The sequence below is a fragment of the Coffea arabica genome, chromosome 10e (genome assembly GCF_036785885.1).
Source record: "Coffea arabica cultivar ET-39 chromosome 10e, Coffea Arabica ET-39 HiFi, whole genome shotgun sequence".
NCBI lineage: Eukaryota > Viridiplantae > Streptophyta > Magnoliopsida > Gentianales > Rubiaceae > Coffea > Coffea arabica.
Genome location: NC_092328.1, coordinates 15,590,875 through 15,613,217, shown reverse-complemented (window position 1 = coordinate 15,613,217; position 22,343 = coordinate 15,590,875). Strand labels below are relative to the sequence as shown.

Below are 22,343 nucleotides of genomic sequence, written 5' to 3'. Positions count from 1 at the left end.
CATAATTATGGTAACTTTAAATTATAAGAAATCTAAAAAATTTAATAATGTATTAACTTGTACCTTCCATTTAATTCCTACATCCTGTTATTTGATTTTTATGCTTGTACATCTTGTGATTTAGTGCTCCCAGTTTGTTCATATGTACATACAACTTGTGATTTCGATTCATTTGTTGTGCAACTTGTCATTTGGTAACAAACACCCTTTACATAACCATAAGAATTTTCTTCCCATAAGTTCTGCCGCAAACAATGGGCCTGTTTGGCAAACAAGTTTTTGACCAAATTTGTTTGTTATAAGTTTTTTAACAATTTACAGTAACTTCAAAAAATTTCTCAAAATTTTTAAATTATACACTTCAAAACATCCAAAATTTACACACTTCAAAGAATTTTTCCTAAAATTTCTACAGTAAGTTATAGTAAAATTTTAGACAAACACCCAAAAAACTCATTTGCCAACCAGGGCCAATAGTTTATGACAAGGAAAAAAAAGGTTCATCTCCATATTTGACACGCCAGTTGACATGGAAATTTTGGCAAAGACTTGTCAAAATCAAAGATTGTTAATGATCGGTTGATGTTATATGACTAGTAGAAACTTAATATCCAACTTTGTTGATGACTTAAAATATAGAAAGCTTTGACTTGTTTGACTCTTCAAAAGACGAAGTGAATATAATGTTATTGAACCGTCCAAGGTGGAAGGAGTTACCGTTAGATGTTATGAACAAACTAATGGTTTTATTCAATTCTATCAGTTCTCTTACGTTTCAGTTCCACCATGTAATGTAAGTACTAGTATAATAGATATACTCTCGCCAACAGAAAACACTAAATCAAAAAAAAAGTTTAATTGAAATTTGCAATAACATCTTCACCTCACATTTTAAGGATAACTCCTACATCTCTTCGAAGATTTATCATAGTTTCATAAACCTTCCTCAGATTGAAATTTGCATTTTCAGACAAAATAAACCCAAAATTAATGATGACATCGTCAAATTGTACTCATATTTTGCAAAAATACACTTACATGGTTTTTAAAATAATTATTTCAATCATCATTGATCTTAATTATTATTTTCTCTTTTTTTTGGCTTTTTGGTTTTTGCAAATTTGGGTATAAGTATTATTTTTAATGTTATCATGGTCATTGCATCGCCAAGATAGTAAGTGTAATTTTTGAAACCTAAGCAAGGTAAACCTCAAGGGAGGTACGTAAAATGATTCCCGAATTTAAACCACTCTTAAGATATTTTCTGGCTCCTCTTTGATTAACTTTGCTGAAGCTTTAGACGACAAGTATTTCCACCTGACACCTTTACAAGAACCTTTGTGATTTCTCTATTCAGAATTATATTTCCTCAAAACTCATACACTATAGCACGTGCATGACTTTCACAAAAACGTTCGTTTGGATTAGTTATTTTTTGGGTTGTTTTTGAAAAATTTTACTGTAGCAGAATTTTTAAAGTATATTTTAGAATATTTTTAGAAAATATTTTGGAATATTTAAGAGTAGTAGAATTTTTAAAATATATTTTGGAATATTTTTTAAACATTAAAAAAATTAGACTACTTTTTAAAATACCTTTTAGAGTACTTTTTAAAAAATTTTATAGTATTTGAAAAACTAGAAGATCTAAATATTTTTTCGAATTCTCGTGTGACCCTTGACAAAACTGCATAAAGTGAAACTATGCCAGCTATACTTAAATAGACAACTTCGTAAAAATACTTTATATTAGTGGAAGAACTTCAGTGTCACAAAACATAGAAACGAGTACAAAATTTGGTAAATTACAAAATATCGTAGCACCATAAATAACCTCACAATTTATGTATAGCATAGACATTGTTTTAGTGTCTATTCAGGCTTCTTCAGGCACTATTATGTTGGGATTTTTTTTTTTTTTTTTTTTTGCTTTGAGCATCTGGTGTCTCCATTCTAAGTGAGACTAATCCGGATTCGATTCGGGAGTCGGGGTGAAGGTCTAATTCAGAACTTTTCAAGTTGTCACATGTAAGAATCAAACTTGGGCCTCCCGTTAACATTAACAACCCGCTTACCAGTTGTCCCAAATTCATGAGTTCTATTACGTTGGTTTTATAATGTCTTTTCAGGCACTTCATGTATAGCGTAAAACTCCCATAATAGTCTGTGATTCTTTGGACTTTCATGGACGGTCGCAACTTGCAACAAGGTGTGCACCTATAACTAAAACCTCTGGTGAAGCTTTAGACATGACTCATGAGGAACCGATACATTGCCATCTGTTGAAATTTTATCATCTTTACGAGAACCTTTCGGATTAAAAGAAATAAAAAGCGAAAAACAAAAATAGATGCATTCGAAATAATTTGGTTCAATAGTAGAATCATATTGATTACGTGAAATAAAACCTAGATAAATTTTTTGAATACTTAAATTACATATAGAGCCTTGAGTGGTCGCCAATGGCTCCACGAGTGATGGAAGGCAAGGAAGTGAAATTTCAGCTGCAGTGTACCTTATATTGGAGTTGGGGATGTATCAGCTGAAGTTTAAAAAATCCGATTGAATAAAATATAATTTTCCCTACATAATACACGTATTTGCATGGTCACTCAATACTCTAAACCTGTTAGTTTACTGCCTCGCGTGAATTGGGCAGTGAAATGCCTATCTCTAATCTTAAAAAACATTCTCCTATCCGTAATCTTAAAGAAAAACAAGAGAATAAGAGGGAAAAAAAGTGATCATTAGATAACAACAAAAGAATGAAAGAAAAGAGGCATGAATTTCAAATTCATTCTCTCTAAAATAGATGTTCTTAGGGAAAAAAAAAAGACAGAAGCAGGTAAAATATTTTGATGGAATGTATAAACTTGGATAGAATTGGTCGTGTAATTAATGATATTGTATAATGCAATTTAAGTACAGTTTCGTACAAGATGAAAATCCAAATAAAATGGAAGGTAAGTATATCTTTCTACAATGGAAATGAAATGAATGGAGGAAAGTCATGGAAAAATCAGATTTGATTAGAAATATCAAATGTCAGTGGAAGGTTTAGAGAAATAAATAAAGTTTAGACAAATGAAAGATGAAAACCGAGTCTTGTCTCATAATTGGAACGGAAACAAAAAGATTGATTTGATCAAACAATATGAAATACTTTAACATCTATGTCTCCCAAAATTAATGCAAGGTGGAAAAAGGTTGTCTTTCCTTTTTTAGCTTTGATTAGGATTCCTTAATTGTGGTAACTTTAAATTATCAGAAATCTAAAAAAATTAATAATGTATTAACTTGTACCATCCATTTAATTCCTACGTCCTATTATTTGGTTTTTATGTCTATACATCTTGTGATTTAGTACTTACAGTTTGTTCATATGTACATACAATTTGTGGTTTCGATTATTGGACATTCATTTGTTGTGCAACTTGTCATTCGATAACAAAAACCCTTACATAACCATATGAATTTTCTTCCCGTAAGTTCTGCCGCTAACAAGTACTTTGTGACGAGGAAAAAATGATCATCTCCACATTTCACACGCTAGTTGACGTGGAAATTTTGGCAAAGACTTGTGGAAACTAAAGATTTTTCATTGATTAATCAATGTTATGTGAGTGGTAGAAATTTAAAATCCAACTTTGATGACGACTTAAACTATACGATGACTTAGCTTGTTTGACCCTTCAAAAGACGAAATATATCAGATTATTGAACGATCAAAGTGGAAGGAACTAACATTAGATGTTATAAACAAACTAATGATTTTATTCAAATCCATCAATTCTCGTAAGTTTCAGTCCCACCATATAATCTATGTACTAGTACAATAGATATACTCTGCCAACAGAAGACACTAAGTCAGTCAAAAAGAACTCTTGCCAACAGAAAACACTAAGTCAATCAAAAAGAAGTTTGATGGAAATTTGCAATAACATCTGCACTCACATTTTAGGATAACTCCTTACATCTCTCCCAAAGATTTAGCATAGTTTCATATGGGTTCCTCAGATATTGAAATTTGAACTTTTAGACAAAATAAACCCAAAATGGTGACATCATCAAATTGTACTCGAATTTAGCAAAAATAACCTTATATGGTTTTAAAATTTTATTTCAATCATCATTGATCTTAATTATTATTTTCGCTCTCTTTTTTGGCTTTTCAGTTTTTGCAAATTTGGGTATTAGTATTCTTTTCAAGATTATCATAGTAATTGTGTCGCCAAGAGAGTAAGTGTACTTTTTGTTACCTAAGTAAGGCTAAACCTCAAGGAAGGTATGTAAAATTATTCCCAAATATAAACTATTTTAAAGATATTTTCAGGCTCCTCCTTGATTACCTTTGCGAAGCTTTAGAAGACAAGTACGTTTTGATCTTTTGACACTTTTATCACCTTGACGAGAAACAATGCGATTTCTCTAATTAGAATTAATTTTCCTCAATATTCATACCCTAGTATGTGCATGACTTTCATAGAAATGCGATTAATTTTTTCAAATTCTCATGCAACCCTTGACAAAACTACATAAAGTGAGTCCATGCCAATTATACTTAAATAGAAAGCTTCGTTAAAACTACTTCATATTAGTGGAAGAAGTTCTTGACGGGAGAATTCAGTGTCACAAATCTTAGAAACGAGTACAAAAAATGGTAAATTACAAAATGCCATATTACCATAAATAGCCTCACACTTTATGCGTAGCATAAACATTGTTTTAGTGTCTCTTCGGGCACTATCATGTTGGTTTTAAGTCATCCCACACCCCAAGACTCTAAATTAGCTCCCATAATAGTCTGGCCAGTGGAAGATGTAACCCTAGACTTGTCTCATAATTGGAATGGAAACAAAAAGATTGATTTGGTCAAACAATATGAAAGACCCTAACATCTATATCTTCCAAATTAATGCAATGTAGAAAAAGGTTGTCTTTCCTTTGGTTATGATTCCTTAATTGTAATAGTTTTTAAATGACAAGAATTCTAACAAAAATTAATAATGTGCTAGCTAGCCAATCTTATTTTAATATACTCCAAAATTTACACCACATTCAAGACTACAGCTCATTGAAAACTAGCATACCTGTCGAATTAGCTATCATCTAGATGCAGCTTCTTAAGCATAGATTAAATCTCTAATTCCCTTGGTATTTAAACCACATCATCTTGTTATGGTTAACTTTAGTCAACTCGAAATGAAAATTGTAGATATAAAATTTATTTTGGGGGAACTGAAAATGTATTGATTGATCGTTGTTGACAGGCTCTCCGCCCTATTTATGGCTGCAATGATGTGGTTTGATATCTAAGAGACAAAGCCAAGTTGAATGGTAATGTTTTAGGCTATTAGCCTATAACTTGGTATTGTGCAAGTAGTTTCTTTCTTACTGAGTACAATATATATGACTTCACTCATGAAAAAACGAATTTAAAATATAGAATGCCAGTAATATATACAAATATTATAAGACTTAAAAATTATGAGATAAATTATCTTTTAATTTGTATTCGTCATATAAAACTTCAAACCTTACAATGAAAAAAAAATAGGGGAGGGTTTGAGAGTGAAACCAATGACCGTACGATTGCTTGATTAATACCCCTACCTATAACTTGGTATTTTGCAAGTATCTTTCTTATCATGACAATATTTGTTAAAAGTTCCATGTTTTTTATTCTTTTTTTCATGTTAGTTTGCACAAAATAATACTAATACACATAACGCTGTATTTATAGAAATGATGGGCCTGTATAATGCTACTGGGCCTGGGCTGTATTTATATACAATGACCAACCATTCTGATTATTTGTCGGCCTAGGTGTTTTTTGGTGCCGAAATCTAGCCTTGATCCAATAAGCAGACTGTTTTTGGGCCTAGGACAGGAGTTTCTCTACCATCAGCCACCAATACACCCGCAAATAAATTGGTCAAAATTAGGCCAGATTCATTCCAACAAATAAACGAACAACATTACGAGACTGTAGAATACAAAGACTGATAAAAACAGGAAGGTTGAAAAATAAGTCAAAGGAATGAATTGATGATTATAGCATTAGAAACACTTTATTGGCTTCTCTATTTGTCTACTTTCTATTTCCATAATAAAAAAAGTGATGACAGCAAAATCACAAGTTGAGAATGTCAGTCGTCATGTAATCGCTTAATCATATCAAACCTACTAACCAGCAAAATATTGTATCTTATCAATTGTTCAATTAGTGATTCGTTGAAAAACAATATGCTGGTCAGAGTGATGTGTAGTTTTACTTGCGAATGACATTAAAAAAATTCATACCAAAGAAACACCTGTAGTTCAACTAAAATCCAAGAGCATCCAAAAGATGCTCTAAAAAAATGCTAAACCATAGATAACTTTAACAAAGTTGTATAACCAATAATATTATGTAGATCAACTCACCTCTTAAAAGAAAAAAAAATGCGTATATTATATGTGTACGGATGAAGATTATCCTTGTAAACTCCCGAGAGGTTACTCAAGCAAGAGTCACCAACATAAGAGTGCTTCAATTACATGATGCCCAATTTTCCATTTCTATCATCAGGAAATTATTAGGACCACCTAGTTAGACTAGATTATTGCATTAGTCTTATGGGGTGATTCATGCATTTAGAAGTAACTTGTTAATTGCGGCCGTATTCCTTCAGTATTGTAAATATAAAATTGTCAACTACATTGGTATTGAGTATATGTACTTTACTTTTGTACTATATAATCCTCAGCAGATATTAATGTTGTATATATGTACTTCACATTTGCCACCTCCAAGCCTTTCAGAAAGACGCAAAAGTCCTGAACAAAATATGTTTAAAGGACCAAAAACAAATATTGATGGCTCACTTACTATTTTTCAACTTTTTGTTTCACGCATACTTAAATTAATAGATAGACATTTAATCCGTTGTTTTAATCGGTCGTGTTCTCCATATTCCAAGACACGAACGTCAAGTGGAAAGAACAAGTGAATTGGTATCAACCATTTGTTACAAATATCTGTAACCTTGTTTTATCAGGCGCTTTTCCTTTTTTTTTTTTTTTTATCAAAATTAAAACATGTCTCCCACTATATATTCCCTTACTTTCCACTATTATTTTCACCAAAGCAACAAGAAAATAACAATACCCCTTTAGTCTTCAATTATGATACCAAAAGCTTTTTCATTGTCGTTTTCCAATTATGAAGTGAGAGTGACTGTATTGACAAAGAAAAAGTGTACCATATTTTAAAAATAAAATTTCAAAATTTTCACCAGTAAAAGAAAATGTGCCTTCCAAGAGGCGACATTTTTTTGAATTCACCAAAAAAAAAGATTACCATCACTTTAAACGAACGGGACTACTCTAATTTTTTTCCCATGGGCTAACATAGTAACTTTAAACATTTAGTTTCTTAATATCTTTCGTTAGTTAGGGAAAAGTTTCACTTCCTAATTGAATTTTTTAATAAAAAAATTAGAATAGTTCTGGCACAATAAATATATGCATATGTACCTTTATAGTCCTTGATTTTATTGTTTGGAATAGTTTGGTACAGTGGATATTGAAACCAATATAGGCCTTAATTTACTACAAAGCAAGAATACACGAGTCACCACTTCATTCCTTAAAACCGAACATTTAAGTATTTGAGACTTTGGGGATCCAACTAGAGAGGTTACCTTGTAATGGGCTAATTTTCTAGGCCCAAATTCAAAGGTACTAATTCAAAGGTTGTTCGAAATTGATTCTTGTAAACTGTTATTTGCTAAAGAAAGGTGGTCCAAACTCTCTAACCTTCAAATGGAACTCAGGATTTTACCCGAAAATTGATTGTTTGACAAGTCTAACGATTCCAAATCCTTTAATTCTCCCATCTCTGGAGCCAAAGGTCCTCTCAAGAAACTTGATGACAAGATGATTTCCCAGAGATCTTTAAGACTCCACAAGCTCATTGAAAGCTATGTGAGATATTTCAAAGATGTTAGATTATTGAAATATCCTGAAATTGAACCGCTAATCTGATTTTGACTTAGGTTCCAAACTCTGCAAACCAGAGAGATCATGAGAGAGCGAACCAGTAACGGAAATATTGATAAGATCCAAATACCAAAGCTTTTGCATACCGCAATCGTAGTTGGAATTGAACCAGTCCAACTATTGTCACCTAGACCTAAAATTACTAAATTGCTCAAGTTTCCCATACTGTCTGGAATGTTCCCTTTGAGCCCACAGTTCTGTACATTTAACAAATGAACAGAAATAGAAAGATTCCCAATGGATCTCCTCGGGAAACCCATTTAACAGATTATCTTTCACCAAAATACACCTTAAAAACATGCAACCTGTGAGGGAAGTGAAGAGACCCAATTCTAGAGATGAAGATTCACTTGTCAAATAGTTAGCAGATAGATCTATAACTGCGAGGCATCTCAAATTTCCAATGGAATTGGGGATTTGACCACTGAATTTGTTATGACCAAGAGATATTATGGAATTGGGGATTTGACCACTGAATTTGTTACTACCAAGAGATATTGCAGCTAGTTTCGAACAGTTTGAAATAGAGGCAAGCATTGCTCCACTGAAGTTATTCCAAGTAAGGTAAATATCTTCCAAATTGTGTTAGCCATGGCACATATTTGATGGAAGAACGCCATATAAATTATTGTTAAAAAGGTTGAATATTCTCAGAGTTGAGATGTTGAAGATCCCAACTGGTATCGAACCTTTAAGCTATCCCATCCCAAGTAAAGGCTCTCCAATTTGAACAAGTTGACAATCTCGTTTGGAATCGGACCTGTCAATTCATGAAGAAAACCGATCTCATTTTAATATACTCCAAAAGTTACACCACATTCAGGTCTACAGCTCATTGAAAATTAGCATACCTATCAAATTAGCTAAGATCACGATATAGCTTCTTAAGCATAGACATGTAATATGTGAACGTTAATATATGCCAATTATTGCCTGGTAACATCGACATGTAATATACACCCACCAATTAAAAATTGTATATCTAAGATTGACAATTTTTTTTTAAAAAAAGGGATTTTTGGCCACTTGAAGTTCATTTCATGTCTGTTTGCCCCTCCAAGTTAAGATTGACAAAAAAAAAAAGGATCTTGGCCACTGGCTATCAGCTATGGTTTACCTTAGCATTAATTTTGATTTACTTTTAGTCCCTTGCTAGTGGTTCAATTAAAAAGATAATAAAACCCTTATATTACAATAAACCTCCCTTAGAAGTTGAATTAGTTATAGTTTATGTTGATAAACTATGACCGTCGTTGCACCTTGCTATCCCCTCACCCCTCCAAAAGAAAAATAATATATTATTAAGCAACTTATCATCACTTTCATGTTTCAGAAGAATATTACCTTTGTTATTCTACTTATTTTTGTTTTTCTTTTTACTCTTCTTTTGCATTTTTTTTTCTTTTCTCTCTTCTTTTTCTTCTTTTTCTTGTATTTTTCCATTTCTCTCTTGCCATTACTAAGCAATTTCTTACTGTTGAAAATTGATTAATCAACCTCTTATTGATCCACATGCGCCTAAATAAATATGATTTCTACGTTAAATGTGCTTTATTATACCAGCAACATATATCTTATTATTTTATGGAATATTAGCAGTTTTATTATTCATTAGTCCATTCTTTTATTTTTGTCATAATTTTTTTATTATTCGTTGTTACTATTAATAGTTAAAATCTCCTATTTATAACATAGGTTATAGTTAGTTTGTTTCTTGTGTTATAATTATTTTCAATGGAAAAGCTAAATTACTCAGGTACAACTACAAAAATAAATTTGTGATTAGTCAATTATTAATCGTTATGTATTTGATTACAAGTGGCAAGAGAGAGCGGGCAAAAGGAAGAAAACTAGTTGGAAAACTAAAAGAGAGAAAAAAAATTAAAGGAAAAAAAGGGGAGGCAAAAAGAAAAATAGAAGTAATTAAAAGTAAGAGTAATTTTGATGGGAAATATGAAGAGGAAGTAAACTACCTATAAAACTTTACAAAGGGACAAAGTGCAATAAGGTTCGCAGATTGTGGGGTAAATTGCAAGTAACGCCAAAACTTAGCAGGGCAATTTTTGAAAACAAATGTCAAACTATGCAACTAAACCAAAGAATAACAAACCAAAAAAGTAACCTTCCGAATGTTATTGCCAAGATATAGCATTTTCAAATGCCCAACTTCTTTTGGTATGTATTCATTGAATTGGTTGAATGACAAACACAATACCTCAAGTCCTGAGCATTTTGTCAATCCTGCTACTAATTGACCAATCAGCTGATTTCAAAATGGATAAAGCTCTTTTAGATTTGGAATACTGTGGCATATATCAGTAGGAAAAGTACCAGATAATTGTTTTTCTACTAAATCAATAAATTTCAATGTGGAGGTTTTCAAGATTGTGGGTGGTCTAGAACCATATTGCTGCTTTTTATGGACAAGATCCTGATTAAATTGTGATGATTACCCAACTCTTTTAAAAAGGTAGATGCAGAATTTCATTTCAGGGGATTACCTGTTCACCTAAATTTCTTTAACTTGAAATAAACGTTTAAAGGGCCAAAAATCAAGAGATTGTAGCACAAGAAAGATAATTGTGCAATGACCAAATGCAAAAATGAAACAAAATAAAGAATAAGAAACCAAGAAAGTAACCTTTCAAATTGTTATAGCCGATATATAGCTCCTCATGCATTTTTCAAGTTCCCTACTTGTTTTGGTATGTAACCACTAAACTGGTTGTATGACAAATCTAATGACTCGAGTCTTGAGCAGTTTGATAAAGCTGATAGTATTGGCCAATCAATAGATTTCGAGACAGATCAAGCTCTTTTAGATTTGGAAAATTGTCGCATATGTTAGCAGGAAGATCGCAAACAAAAGAATTATTTCTCAAAAACAGGTATCGAAGTCTATCCAAGATACCCAACGATGATGGAATTTCTCCCGTGTGATTATTTTGCTTAAAGCCATAAAACTTAGTTTGTGAGCACCCGAAAATTTTCCGAATTTCTAGGCTTTATTTTATTGAATTGTACACTTTTATACCTTTTCTTTATTAGAAAATTCCCCAGATAATTTTTATGAGCAAAATATAGTTTTTAAATTATTTTTCTAGTATAAGTTAGTTCATGTGAAATTAAAAGTGTATATCGAACGTGGGACCCACTAGTGCGAAAAGTTCGGAAAAATTCGGCCAACTAGGTTAAGTTTTGGATACTGGATTTAATTTACCGGGTGTTAAGAGATAAGTAGAGGATGCTAAGTGGATTGGTATAAGAGAGACAAAAGTTAGGCAAGCATTAATGAAGGTGACAAGTGTCACCGTGGGATTTGGTCTTAAGTAAGACCACTATTCACCTTTTGTCCAATTGACCAAATAAATCACAAAAATCACCAAAAATTCACCATTTTTCTCTTCATCTTGGCCGGCCCTCTCTCTCAACAAGAAAGAAGGAAACTCTCCAAGTTCTTGATTCCATCTTGCTCCAAATCATCAAAACAACCACTTAATCTTACTTTTGTTCCATAGAAAACCTTAAGTGAGTGTTTGTGTGGGGTTTGGTGGAGTTGTTTGGAAAGCTAAGAGAACTTGTTGCTCTCTCTCTCTTGTTTCTAAGGTGAGTTATGAAGAACCACTCTCCCCCCTCTAATGATGCTTAATTTATGCTTAGTGGTGGTATAAGATGCAACTTTATGGATTATATTGTGATTTTTGGTTGAATTGATGAAGTTTTGTAATTATTGGGGATTTTTCTGTTTTAATATGAATATGATTGTGTGGCTATGTATGATGATTGGAAATGGTGTGTAAGGGACCTAGGAGGTGGAAAAAGTGGATAATTGCAATCAATTTCTGTTTTGGAAGAAATTTTGGAAAGTTAGGGTTTATGAAATTACATTCTGCCCGGTTTTGTAGCTCATATTTAGAGGCCGAATTGGCCTTGGATTAAAACATGAAAGTTGTAGGGAATGATATTTTAAAGGTTTCTACAAAATTTCAGGTCAATCGGAGTAGCGTAGCTTGAGAAAAGTCGAAATTACCCTTGCTGTCCTGGTTTTACCCGAATTTGGGAATTGCTTCTGTAATTGGTTATTTTGGTTAGGAATGCTTCCAAATTGGTTGTTGAGGCCTTCTGATGAAATGTAGCCCTGTTTCTTAGCTTTCAGATGGATTTGGAATTTCTGGATTTGGACTTATGTAGGCTGTTTTATGATGTTTACACTAGAATGCGTTCTGTGAATCTGTTTTTGCGGTTTTGGTATAGTAGATTGCATTTTTGACCTGGTTACACTCGAAACTGGGTTGAGTGACCTTCTGCAATATTGTAGCCCTATCTCTTAGCTTCAAAACGGTGGATCTTGGACCTTCATCCGATAATTGTAGCGCCTTTGGTGCCATTACCGTAAAATGAGGTCAAAAACTGTTTTTTTCAGGGCTAAAGCTAATGCCATTTCCGGATTTTCTGGTTTCCCCTAATGCTTGTATATGCTTATGGAACCCTATTTCAGTAGTATTTGGCATTGGTTTATGACTTGTAATCGAGTCTTATTGTGCTTATTGGAATATTTTAGGGCTTGACTTTCCTTTCCGGTCATTTTCCTAGCTAAATGACTTGAATGACTTTAAGCCTAGTGAACTACTTTCAAGTACGGTTTTAAGAGTCTTCCTTTTCCATATGATTTTCATCAAAACCCTTGTTATATAACCTCTACTTGAATATATAGTGACTTTTAGTCATACAAACGATTCTTTACGATTTCGAAAGAATATTTTCTTAGCCTATCTATTTGTCTTTTGATTTGTCGTTAGTCAAATGTTTTCCGTTGGAATTCTATAAGTCTTTTGAGCTTGGTTTCGCGATTGATTTTGAAACCCTAGTTATTTTCATCCTTGCGTTCAAACAACCCTCTTTTACTTGAAAGTCATCTTTACATGCTTTACTCCTAATTAGTCAGGTTTCTTCGTTTCCCCTTAAATGTTTTGCTCGATAAACTGTAATGTGTTCTCTTGTTCAATCTTAGGTTTCATTGGTGACTAAGGGTAATATCCGGAAGGATATTTTGCACGTTATTTTGCATAACTAGGTGAGTGTTCCTTGTTTGCTATATTCCTTGACTTATTGGCTTGTTATTATTGATTGATAATGTGTTAAGTGCTTTCAATGATTGTTAAAACGAGTTTTTTAGACGAGTGTGTACTTTATCGCACTCGACCTAAATAAATGTGAAAGTTTCAATGATTAATGATTAAATGCTAGTTGCGCATAAATGTAAGCCGTTTGGCTGAATTGGGCCCTGCCCTTCGTTACCGATCGACTCGAGCCAGAAGCGGACTCGGTCGGGCGATATGGTGACCCTGGGTGAATTTGGTATACTCGAGTATTACCTTGTAGTCCGGCCACGTCCGGATGGGTGGAGTCCGGCCAATGTCCGGATGGGTGGAGTCCGGTCAACGTCCGGAAAAGGGATGAACGAACAAAAGGATGAACGAGGGATTCTACTTACAAAAATGTATTTTTAAACGATTGGAGGAATAAGGGGAAAAGTCAGGGGAACGAACGAACAAACAAATAGCTCCATGTGGGCCGTATCCTTTTAATGAATGTTACTATCGCTTTCCATTGTAAATGTTTCTTGAATTATTGATACTCCATGTTTAATGTATTGAATTGATTGTCTGATTATCTGTTCGGAACCTCACTGAGCTTTTAGCTCACCCCTTTAGTTTTGTTTTCCTTAACAGGGGACGGCGAGCAGAATGAGAGCATAGACTAGCCAGTCTAGTTCTTTTGTTTCTTTTGTTTCTTTTGTAGTGGTTCTCGCCTAGTGCTTGGTACGGGCTGGACGTATGAAGGATTAAGAACCTTTGTATATTCGATCTTTACACTCCCGTTGGGGGATGACGATGTATATAAGTTTCGACTTAAGTTTTGGATCGTTGCCCTATTTATTCTTGTGATTTATTCAGATTTTAAGTGAGGACTGTGGTGAACGACTAAGTTCCGGCGAGAGCTGGGCAGGCGACCCGCCGAACCCTTTGGTTCACCTTAGGGGGAGGTGGGGCCGTCACATAGTTGACGCAAATGAGACATCTCTTCTGGCAAATAACCATGAAAACTGTTGTTGCTCATGTCAAGAGAAATAAGAAATGAAAGGTTTCCAAGTCTTGCAGGAATCGTACCTGCAAAACCCATGTTAGAAATATTTAAGGCAACTACTCTCTGATGATTAGAGGCACAAGTAACACCAATCTAACCACAAACAGAGGAAGAAATGGACCAATTTTTGGCCAATATTAAGTGAGGATCAGAAACTATATGGTCTCTTAAAGCCACAAGGACAGATATATCAGTAATGATATTGGCTGTTACCATAGCTACTAGAGGAGTGGCTAATAAAAGTCCCACAGGAAAGTAATTGTATGTTCTCTCCATTTCTTTTGACTAAACTTACAAATAGAACCGACATAGGATTAATCTTATATATATATATATATTGTCAATATATACACTATCACCATTAAATATATGACACATGTGCAAAATTTGAATTTAAAATTTAAAATTTGCTCATGTATCATCCATCCAACCATGATAGTGTATACACCGACAGTGTATATATATATATATATATAGTAAGTGAGGATCAAAAACTATGTGGTCTTTTAAAGCCACAAGGGCAGATTTATCAGTAATGATATTGGGTGTTACCATAGCTACTAGAGGAGTGGCAAATAAAAGTCCCACAGGAAAGTAATTCCATGTTCTCTCCATTTCTTTTGACTAAGCTTACAAATAAAACTGACCATGGGGAATACACACACTATTATGGGATTGAGATATACTATTTAAACCTCAATTCCGATGCCATATATGTATTTTAAGATCAAATGCCGTCAACTACTATCAGCATTTATGGTTGTTAGATGGATTTTGTCTAACAATGACATATATGGAGGGAAAAATAGACCATTTCCATCATTGGGATGATTATATGGTGGGAACGCGTACTGACGAACCCACGGTGCGAGTGGAAGGATGGGGCCAACGATTGAATTTCCTAGTAAAAGTAGAGAGATTAATTTAATTTGTGGCACTAGCATAGCAGCCTCGCACCAAAGTTTGTAATTTTCCCTACTATGCGAAACATTAGTTCCAAATATACAATTCCTAGATATTTCGATCAAGAAATTCATTTTTTGAGTTATTTTTAGGGTTATTATTACTTTACTCCCTTAAACTATATCACTACTATCAGTTTACCCCCTGACGTTATCTTTTAGTTACTTTACCCCCATAAGTAATTCAACTCAACATGTTAAGAATTTTGGACAAAAATGCCCTTTTATTTTATAGCATTACTACATTGTTTTTATCACTTTATTTGTTTGGATTATAGTGATACACTCACTTTAGTTCCTAACATTATTTTTTAGGCATTTTACCTCATCATTAATCTAATTAGTATGGTCAAAAAATTTTAAATATATTTACCCTTTTTTATATATAATTAAAAATAAAAAAGTTGGAATGTTTATTCTTCCTTTTTTTCACTTTAAGAGATCGAAAAACATAAAAATAAGAGGGTTTTCTCAAATTTCTTTTTTTTTTCACACTTATTAATATTAAGAAAAGAAAAAGAGATAGGAAAGAAGGAGACAAAAAAATTAGATTTTGCCAAAAAAGAAAATAAAGAAAAATCTAACATTATCGTATTACTTTGAGGTTGTTGGGATTAAAATTGAAATTTGGTGATAAACAAAAAAGTGAAATAATTTTAAAATAATAAAAGTATTTAATTCTTTCTTATTTGTAATTTTTAAAAAAGGAATTGAGCCCTCACCCTCCCCCTCTCCATCTTTCTTTGTTTTCAATATTAATAAGATTGTCAAGAAGAAAGAAATTAATACTTTGACTTTTTTCTTGATACTAAAAAGGAGAGGTGTCACTCTAAATTTTTTATTATTTTTATTATGCAAAGAGGAGGGTATTTTCTTCTAAAGTTTTTTAACTTGCTAAATTGATTTAATGGTAGAATAAATTGTCTAAAAAATAACTCTAGGGGGTAAATTGATAATGAGATTATATTTTATGGGGATAAAGTGATAATAATTTTAAAGGTTAAACATGTCTTTTCACTTTAATTAACAAAGATTTGACCGTTAGTCTTGAGAGTAAAGTGACTAAAAGATAACATTAAGGGGAAAATTGATAGTAGGTGGTAAAGTAATAATAACCCTTATTTATAAGAGTAAATCTTATATACACTGACAGTGTATATACTATCATCATTGGAATAATGACATGTGTGCAAAAATTCAATTTCAAATTCGAATTTGCATAGTTGTCATTCATCCAGTGCTAATAGCTTATACATTGAAAGATTAATCCTATTTTTAATCCATCAATTTTTATCCATGTATTTATGCATTTTTAGTTTAACTACCTAAATACAAATTGTTAAAATAACTATTCATTTCACTTTTATTTTTTACTTTTCAACATAATCAACCTTTAGCATTATAAGGACTAATATAAAAATTATAATCTGAATTTTTTTTTTCATTTACTTCAACAATAAAAAAGTTTTTATGAAATTCATTTATCATTTCTTCTTTGCCGTGGGAGTTTAGACGTGGGCCTGCCTTCTCACTGAGAATGCTTCCATGATGTGCCGTCAATGTCTTTGTTTGCGTCGCGCGCTCCCACGGTAGGCAGGAACATGAGTACCTTCCTACCTAGTTAGATGACTCCTATCCGTTCTCCATATTTGACATGCCAGTTGAGGTGGAAATTTTGGCAAAGATTTGTGGAAATTACATATTTTTATTGATTAGTTGATGTTTTATATATATATATATATATATAAAGTCAAACAACAATGTAGATTAGTTGATGTTATATGAGTGACAGAAACTTAATATTCAACTTTGATGACGACTTGAACCATAGATAAACTTATCTTATTTAACCATTCAAAATACAGTGTGTATCACGTTATTGATGCTATGAACAAACTAACGGTGCAAGAAACTATTCCACCCTTGAGGAGGGAGGAAGGGGATTTCGAGGTTGGAATTTGGAAGGATGTCAATGCACAAAAGAGATGAAACTCTTCTTAAATGCCTCATAAATAAAGTATACCATTTCTAGCATTATTCTACATCCCAAGCGGCTGAGATCAACTAGTTAAAGAGCGATAGATTTGAAGAAACTACAAAATCAGATTAAAAGTAAATCTTTGACAAAAAAAAAAAAAGTAAATGATCTTGTCTTCGAAGAGTCACAAAATATACACATGCCAAAATTTCCTGTGAGATTGTTAAATGTTTGATTTCTAAGTAAATTTTCTTTTACCTGTTTTCCTGTGGTCATTGCCAAACACATTATTGACACATTGAGCTCTTACCATCATTACCGAACAAACTGACAATTAAGTTTGACAAAGTAGATTCGTTTTTCAACTATATGGATTTTTGTTTTGGGTTTAATAGCCGTGCCCGTAAAGCTATTTCAGAAGAATAGTCGAATTCTAAAGCTCTGAATTCATATTTCAGAGTCGTACTTCAATTTTGAAGGCATATATTTTATCCAATTTGCAAAGTACCAAATCAACAAAAGCCAGTTCAAGAAATCTTCTACCCTCTCAACTCAATTTGTCCTTGCAAAACCAAAAAGAAAAAATGGGACAAACTAATGATAAAGGTAATCAGTTGAAAAACCAAATCCTCTAGATGGACTTCCTTGCCAGGTAGCATTGAAAAACTAATAACGGTGGATACATATTATGAGACACGAAATGAACAAATACACTAAGAATTCAGTAGTCAAAGACGAACCACCTGAGACTGACACCACTTACCAAGCCATGACCTCCACCATAACCCCTAACAGCAATAGCAATCTCATGTAATATTTGACTCCACATTTGATATTAAAAAATGACAATTTATTTCCATAGACTTCAGCAATTCAACGGCACATAGCATTCCTCAACCGAGGGAATCTCATTAGCAGCAGAAATCCAGGAATTTTGGGACGTTGTGGCACCCAACACCACCTTAAGATCAAGAATTCCCAAGGAGATAATGGTGGAATTTTCTGTCCAGATGCCATTCCGCGAGTTTATAAACACGATACTGAGCTTCAGGAAGTCTTCCAAGATGAACATCTTTCCTATTAGAGAAATTTATAAGTACCATCTTGAAGATTCGCCTGCCAAATTCATGGGATACAAGAAATTTGCCAATTAGTAATTTCACATGATATTATTGATGCTACTGGCATCTACTGATCATCTTCATTTTTGGAAGCAATTAGTAATGAGAGACAACGGTTTATTAGTGGAGCTGGAAAATCCACTCCCATGGCATCATAGATATCAAGTCTGGAAGATATGCGCAACCTCACTGTTGAAGAAAGGAGAGAGACAGAAGGAACTTCAGCAAGAAGATCAAGGTGCATACAATCAAATATAACTATATGCATGTACAACTTTTGATTACCAACCACACGATGGAGAGTAAGCATCTTTCCTTGTCAATAAAGGAGAGTCTCTTCCTGGTCGAGTTCACGCATGCCAACTTCTACTAAATCGTCACGCTTCACGTCAATATACAACTCCACAAGGTGTCCATTAAATTGAAAACATCCGCTTCATTGTCAAGTCCTTTTTCTATTAAAAGCTGCATGAAATTCATTGGAAGCCAAATACATCTAGAAAAGATGTTCACAAGCTTCTTTTATGAGCATAACAGAATTCATGCCTGAATAACATTTAGCATACTGATATGGAAAAACCAACATGCAGTATGCATGTCGAAAAAACACTGACAGACAGCAGGCCTTGTGTTAGAGGAAGGTTTTCAATGATGAATTGGTCATCAATAGAACTGCCTGTAGCATTGCAACCAAGCAGAGGACATAATGTGGATGTAAATTAAAATTTTCAGTTCACCTATCATCAATAGCATGAATAGTTAAGAGGCAACTACTAGATGTGCGCGTTACTAAAATGTACTATTGAATTGGGAATTCGAAAAAATTCTAAAATACTGATATGCAACACTAGTTAGCATGCCTGAACAACTATCAGGTAATTGCAATCCAATGAATTTAAGAAAGCCATCAACAATAAGGATCTGCATACCTTCATTGGCATATTCTCAGCTAAAGAAGTTACAAACTGAAACCTACACCTGCTTGCAAAAAGAAAAGTGGAGCGAAAAATTGCAAAACACAACAATTACAAAAACAAAAGAAAAAAAATTAGAATTAACCAGCATATCCTTAATTATATGGAACTGAAAATTCTGATAATTACTGATGACCAGACAAGAAGATGGAATTCACAATGGAAAGTTTCTCAAATCGAAATTCTTGATTGGGGGATTCTGAAATTTTTTTTAAAAAAAACACACAAAAGAAACAAACAACAGAGAAAAAAGAAAGTAAACATAACTTAGAAAACAAACTAGAATCCTATGAGAGACAGCAGGACACTGAGAAAGAAGAACAAAAGCTATACTATGCAGAAGGAAAGAGGAACAAGAATTTCGAACAAATAGCTATTATGATTGTAATGGCTATTCGAGTATTTAGTGGCCTAAATCACATTGACAATCTTAAAAAAAATTAAACCACTCTTACCCATGAATCGACCAAACAAAAAACTAAGTCATACCTGGAAAAAAGCCTTACCAGCCTAAAGAGCAAAGAAAAAGGACTTTAAAGTTGATGTAGCGAAAGGCCAGAATCTAGAGGAGCCTTTAGGTGAAGTAACCTTTGCAACCATAAGGGAGGAAGCAGAAAGATCACGCATTCAGACCCATGAAAGTAATGGTGGCAACACAAACCTAATAGACATTCAATAAGTAATTCCAGATTGCAAAAAGCCGGAAACTTTAATAACTGAAATGCTTTAAAAGGATCACAGAGAGACATTAAAGTAATTCCATCCAAGCATCTGCCCATCATTATCATCATCTGATGTGCAACAGCTGCATTGAAATGAAATTAAGGGCAAAAGCATACTTCCAACCCTCCTTGCTCTTACCACCAGTACTCAAAGCTTAAAAAAAAATACTAAGCCACCTATCTAAAATTACCGAAATACCCCAAAACAAGCAGTCGAAAAGAGATACATAGTACCAAGCAAACTCTTGTTATATAGCATAAGGATACTAATTTCAGGTTTGCATTTCCAACTTCACATTAAATGGCCTTCTACCAACAAACTCCTCTTTCAATCACCAAAAGCATGATATATTCAAGGATACCTTCTCTCTGACAGGTATAGAGCGAGCTTATCCCTCAGAACTGAGGCAGTCTCATCAGCTGAATCACAGACCACCTGTCCATATCCTTGATCATGGTGAAGGGATAATGACAATTCATCTAGTACCTCATTTTCCATGTCAATGATAATATTATGATGAATACGACTTACAAGTATAAACCTTGGAAGCTTGTGCTTGTCAGGTCTCCACATAACTCCATTTATGATCTTCCAGACGTCCTTCAACCTTGCTAATGCTCTCTGTGCCACAATATGAGTTGCAAAGAGACACTTATTGAAATCAACTTTCGTTTGTGAAAGTTCTTTTCCCTGATAAGGAGTCAGAAGCCAAGGCAGCAAGGGATATGCTGAATCACCAATTATATATTCCTGTAATTCAGCTTCTTGGGATGGTCTTGCTTTCTTCCCTGACCTCTCTCCATTCGTACATTTGTTATAGAAGGTTGAATACTGTAGCAGTGAACTTTAACTAAACTTTCCAGGCAATCTACTGAATACATCCAGGAACTTCATGTTGGGACCAACTATTGCCTGCAAAGGCATACTGTGATTCTCCTTCGAATCAAGCAACACATCAGTTCTTGGCGCCGATGTGGATAACAAAATTACAATATTGGTGGTGTCAATTGCTCAACAACAATTTGGAAGGCCTTGAGTCTGTTAAAACATTGACTTCATCTCCATCAGCTCATTTTCTGTCGAAGGCCATTTGATATGCTGAATCCCCATCCTTTCAATGGCCTCCACAAACGTCCAAGTCACTTGAGGCACCATAGAATGATGTGTCCCAGATGAATCACCAGTTGTAATAAGTGAACTACCAGACCTAAGCCTTCTCAAGGCTAAAGCAACTTGATCATATAGTGACATTGGTTTGCCATTGCTAAAGGCATGATGTGTCTTGCACCGTCATCTGCTCCTTCGCACGTACATATTCAAAAGTTCTTTTAGACGTCAAAAATAGATTCAAAGCTATCCAGGCCCTTTGATGGGGATGAATTTAAATTACCTGAAATGTATGATTGGACTTGTACGACCAGTCAAATATCAGATCAAGAAAATCAAAATTCCAAAAGTGTTCTACAAAAACTCGTCGAAAAGCACAACTGAGGAATGAAAAAAATATACACCTCTGGAGGGAACGAACCGCTCAAGAGAGATCTTCAGGGCCTCCAATGCCTAACAAATTAAGTAAAGCCAGAACAGTGGAAGTTTTCTTTAAAAGATCAAACTTTTATGCACTTGTACTTCAGAAATGCAAAGGGGGAGGGAGACAAATATTTAAAGTTTTGAACTTTTACCTTTAAAGTTTGCTATTTCAGACAAAATGCAATACTCGAAGACAATTGCAATAGCTTCAGAGAAAATTAATATAAAGCATTAATTAACCAACAGACATAATTAACTAGGAATTCAAAAAATGTACTCAATCTAAAGTACTGATATGCAACACTAATTAGCATACCTAAACAACTATCAGGTAATTGCAATCCAATGAGTTTAAGAAAGCCATCAACACTAATGATATGCATACCTTAATTGGTATATTCTCAGCTAAAGAAGTTATAAACTGAACCTAAACCTGCTTGCACCAAAAAAAAAAAAAAAATGAAAAAATTGGGGAACATAAAAATTCAAAAAAAAAAAAAAAGGAACAAAAAGAAAGAATTAACCAGACAAGAAAATGGAATTCACAATGGAAAGTTTCTAATTCAAAATTTTTGATTGGGGAATTGTGAAATTTTTAAAAAACATAAAAGAAGCAAACAACAGAGAGAAAAAGAAATTAAACATAACTACTTAGAACACGAAATAGCATCCTACGAGATAACCAGTAAAACTAACAGGACAGTGAGAAAGAAAAACAAAGCTATACTATGCAGAAGGTAAGAAGAGCAAGAATTTCAAAACAAATAACTATTATGATTGTAATGGCTATTCAAGTAATTAGAGGCCTAATTCGCATTAAAGGTCTTAGAAAAAAATCAAACCACTCTTACCCACGAATCGACCA

The 22,343-nt window shown here is 33.5% G+C and overlaps 1 pseudogene; it reads right to left on the bottom strand.

Moving 5' to 3' along the window:
• Positions 1 to 17,744: 17,744 nt before the first annotated feature.
• LOC140015337 (protein ALP1-like) lies at positions 17,745 to 21,360 on the bottom strand (annotated as a pseudogene).
• Positions 21,361 to 22,343: the final 983 nt, after the last annotated feature.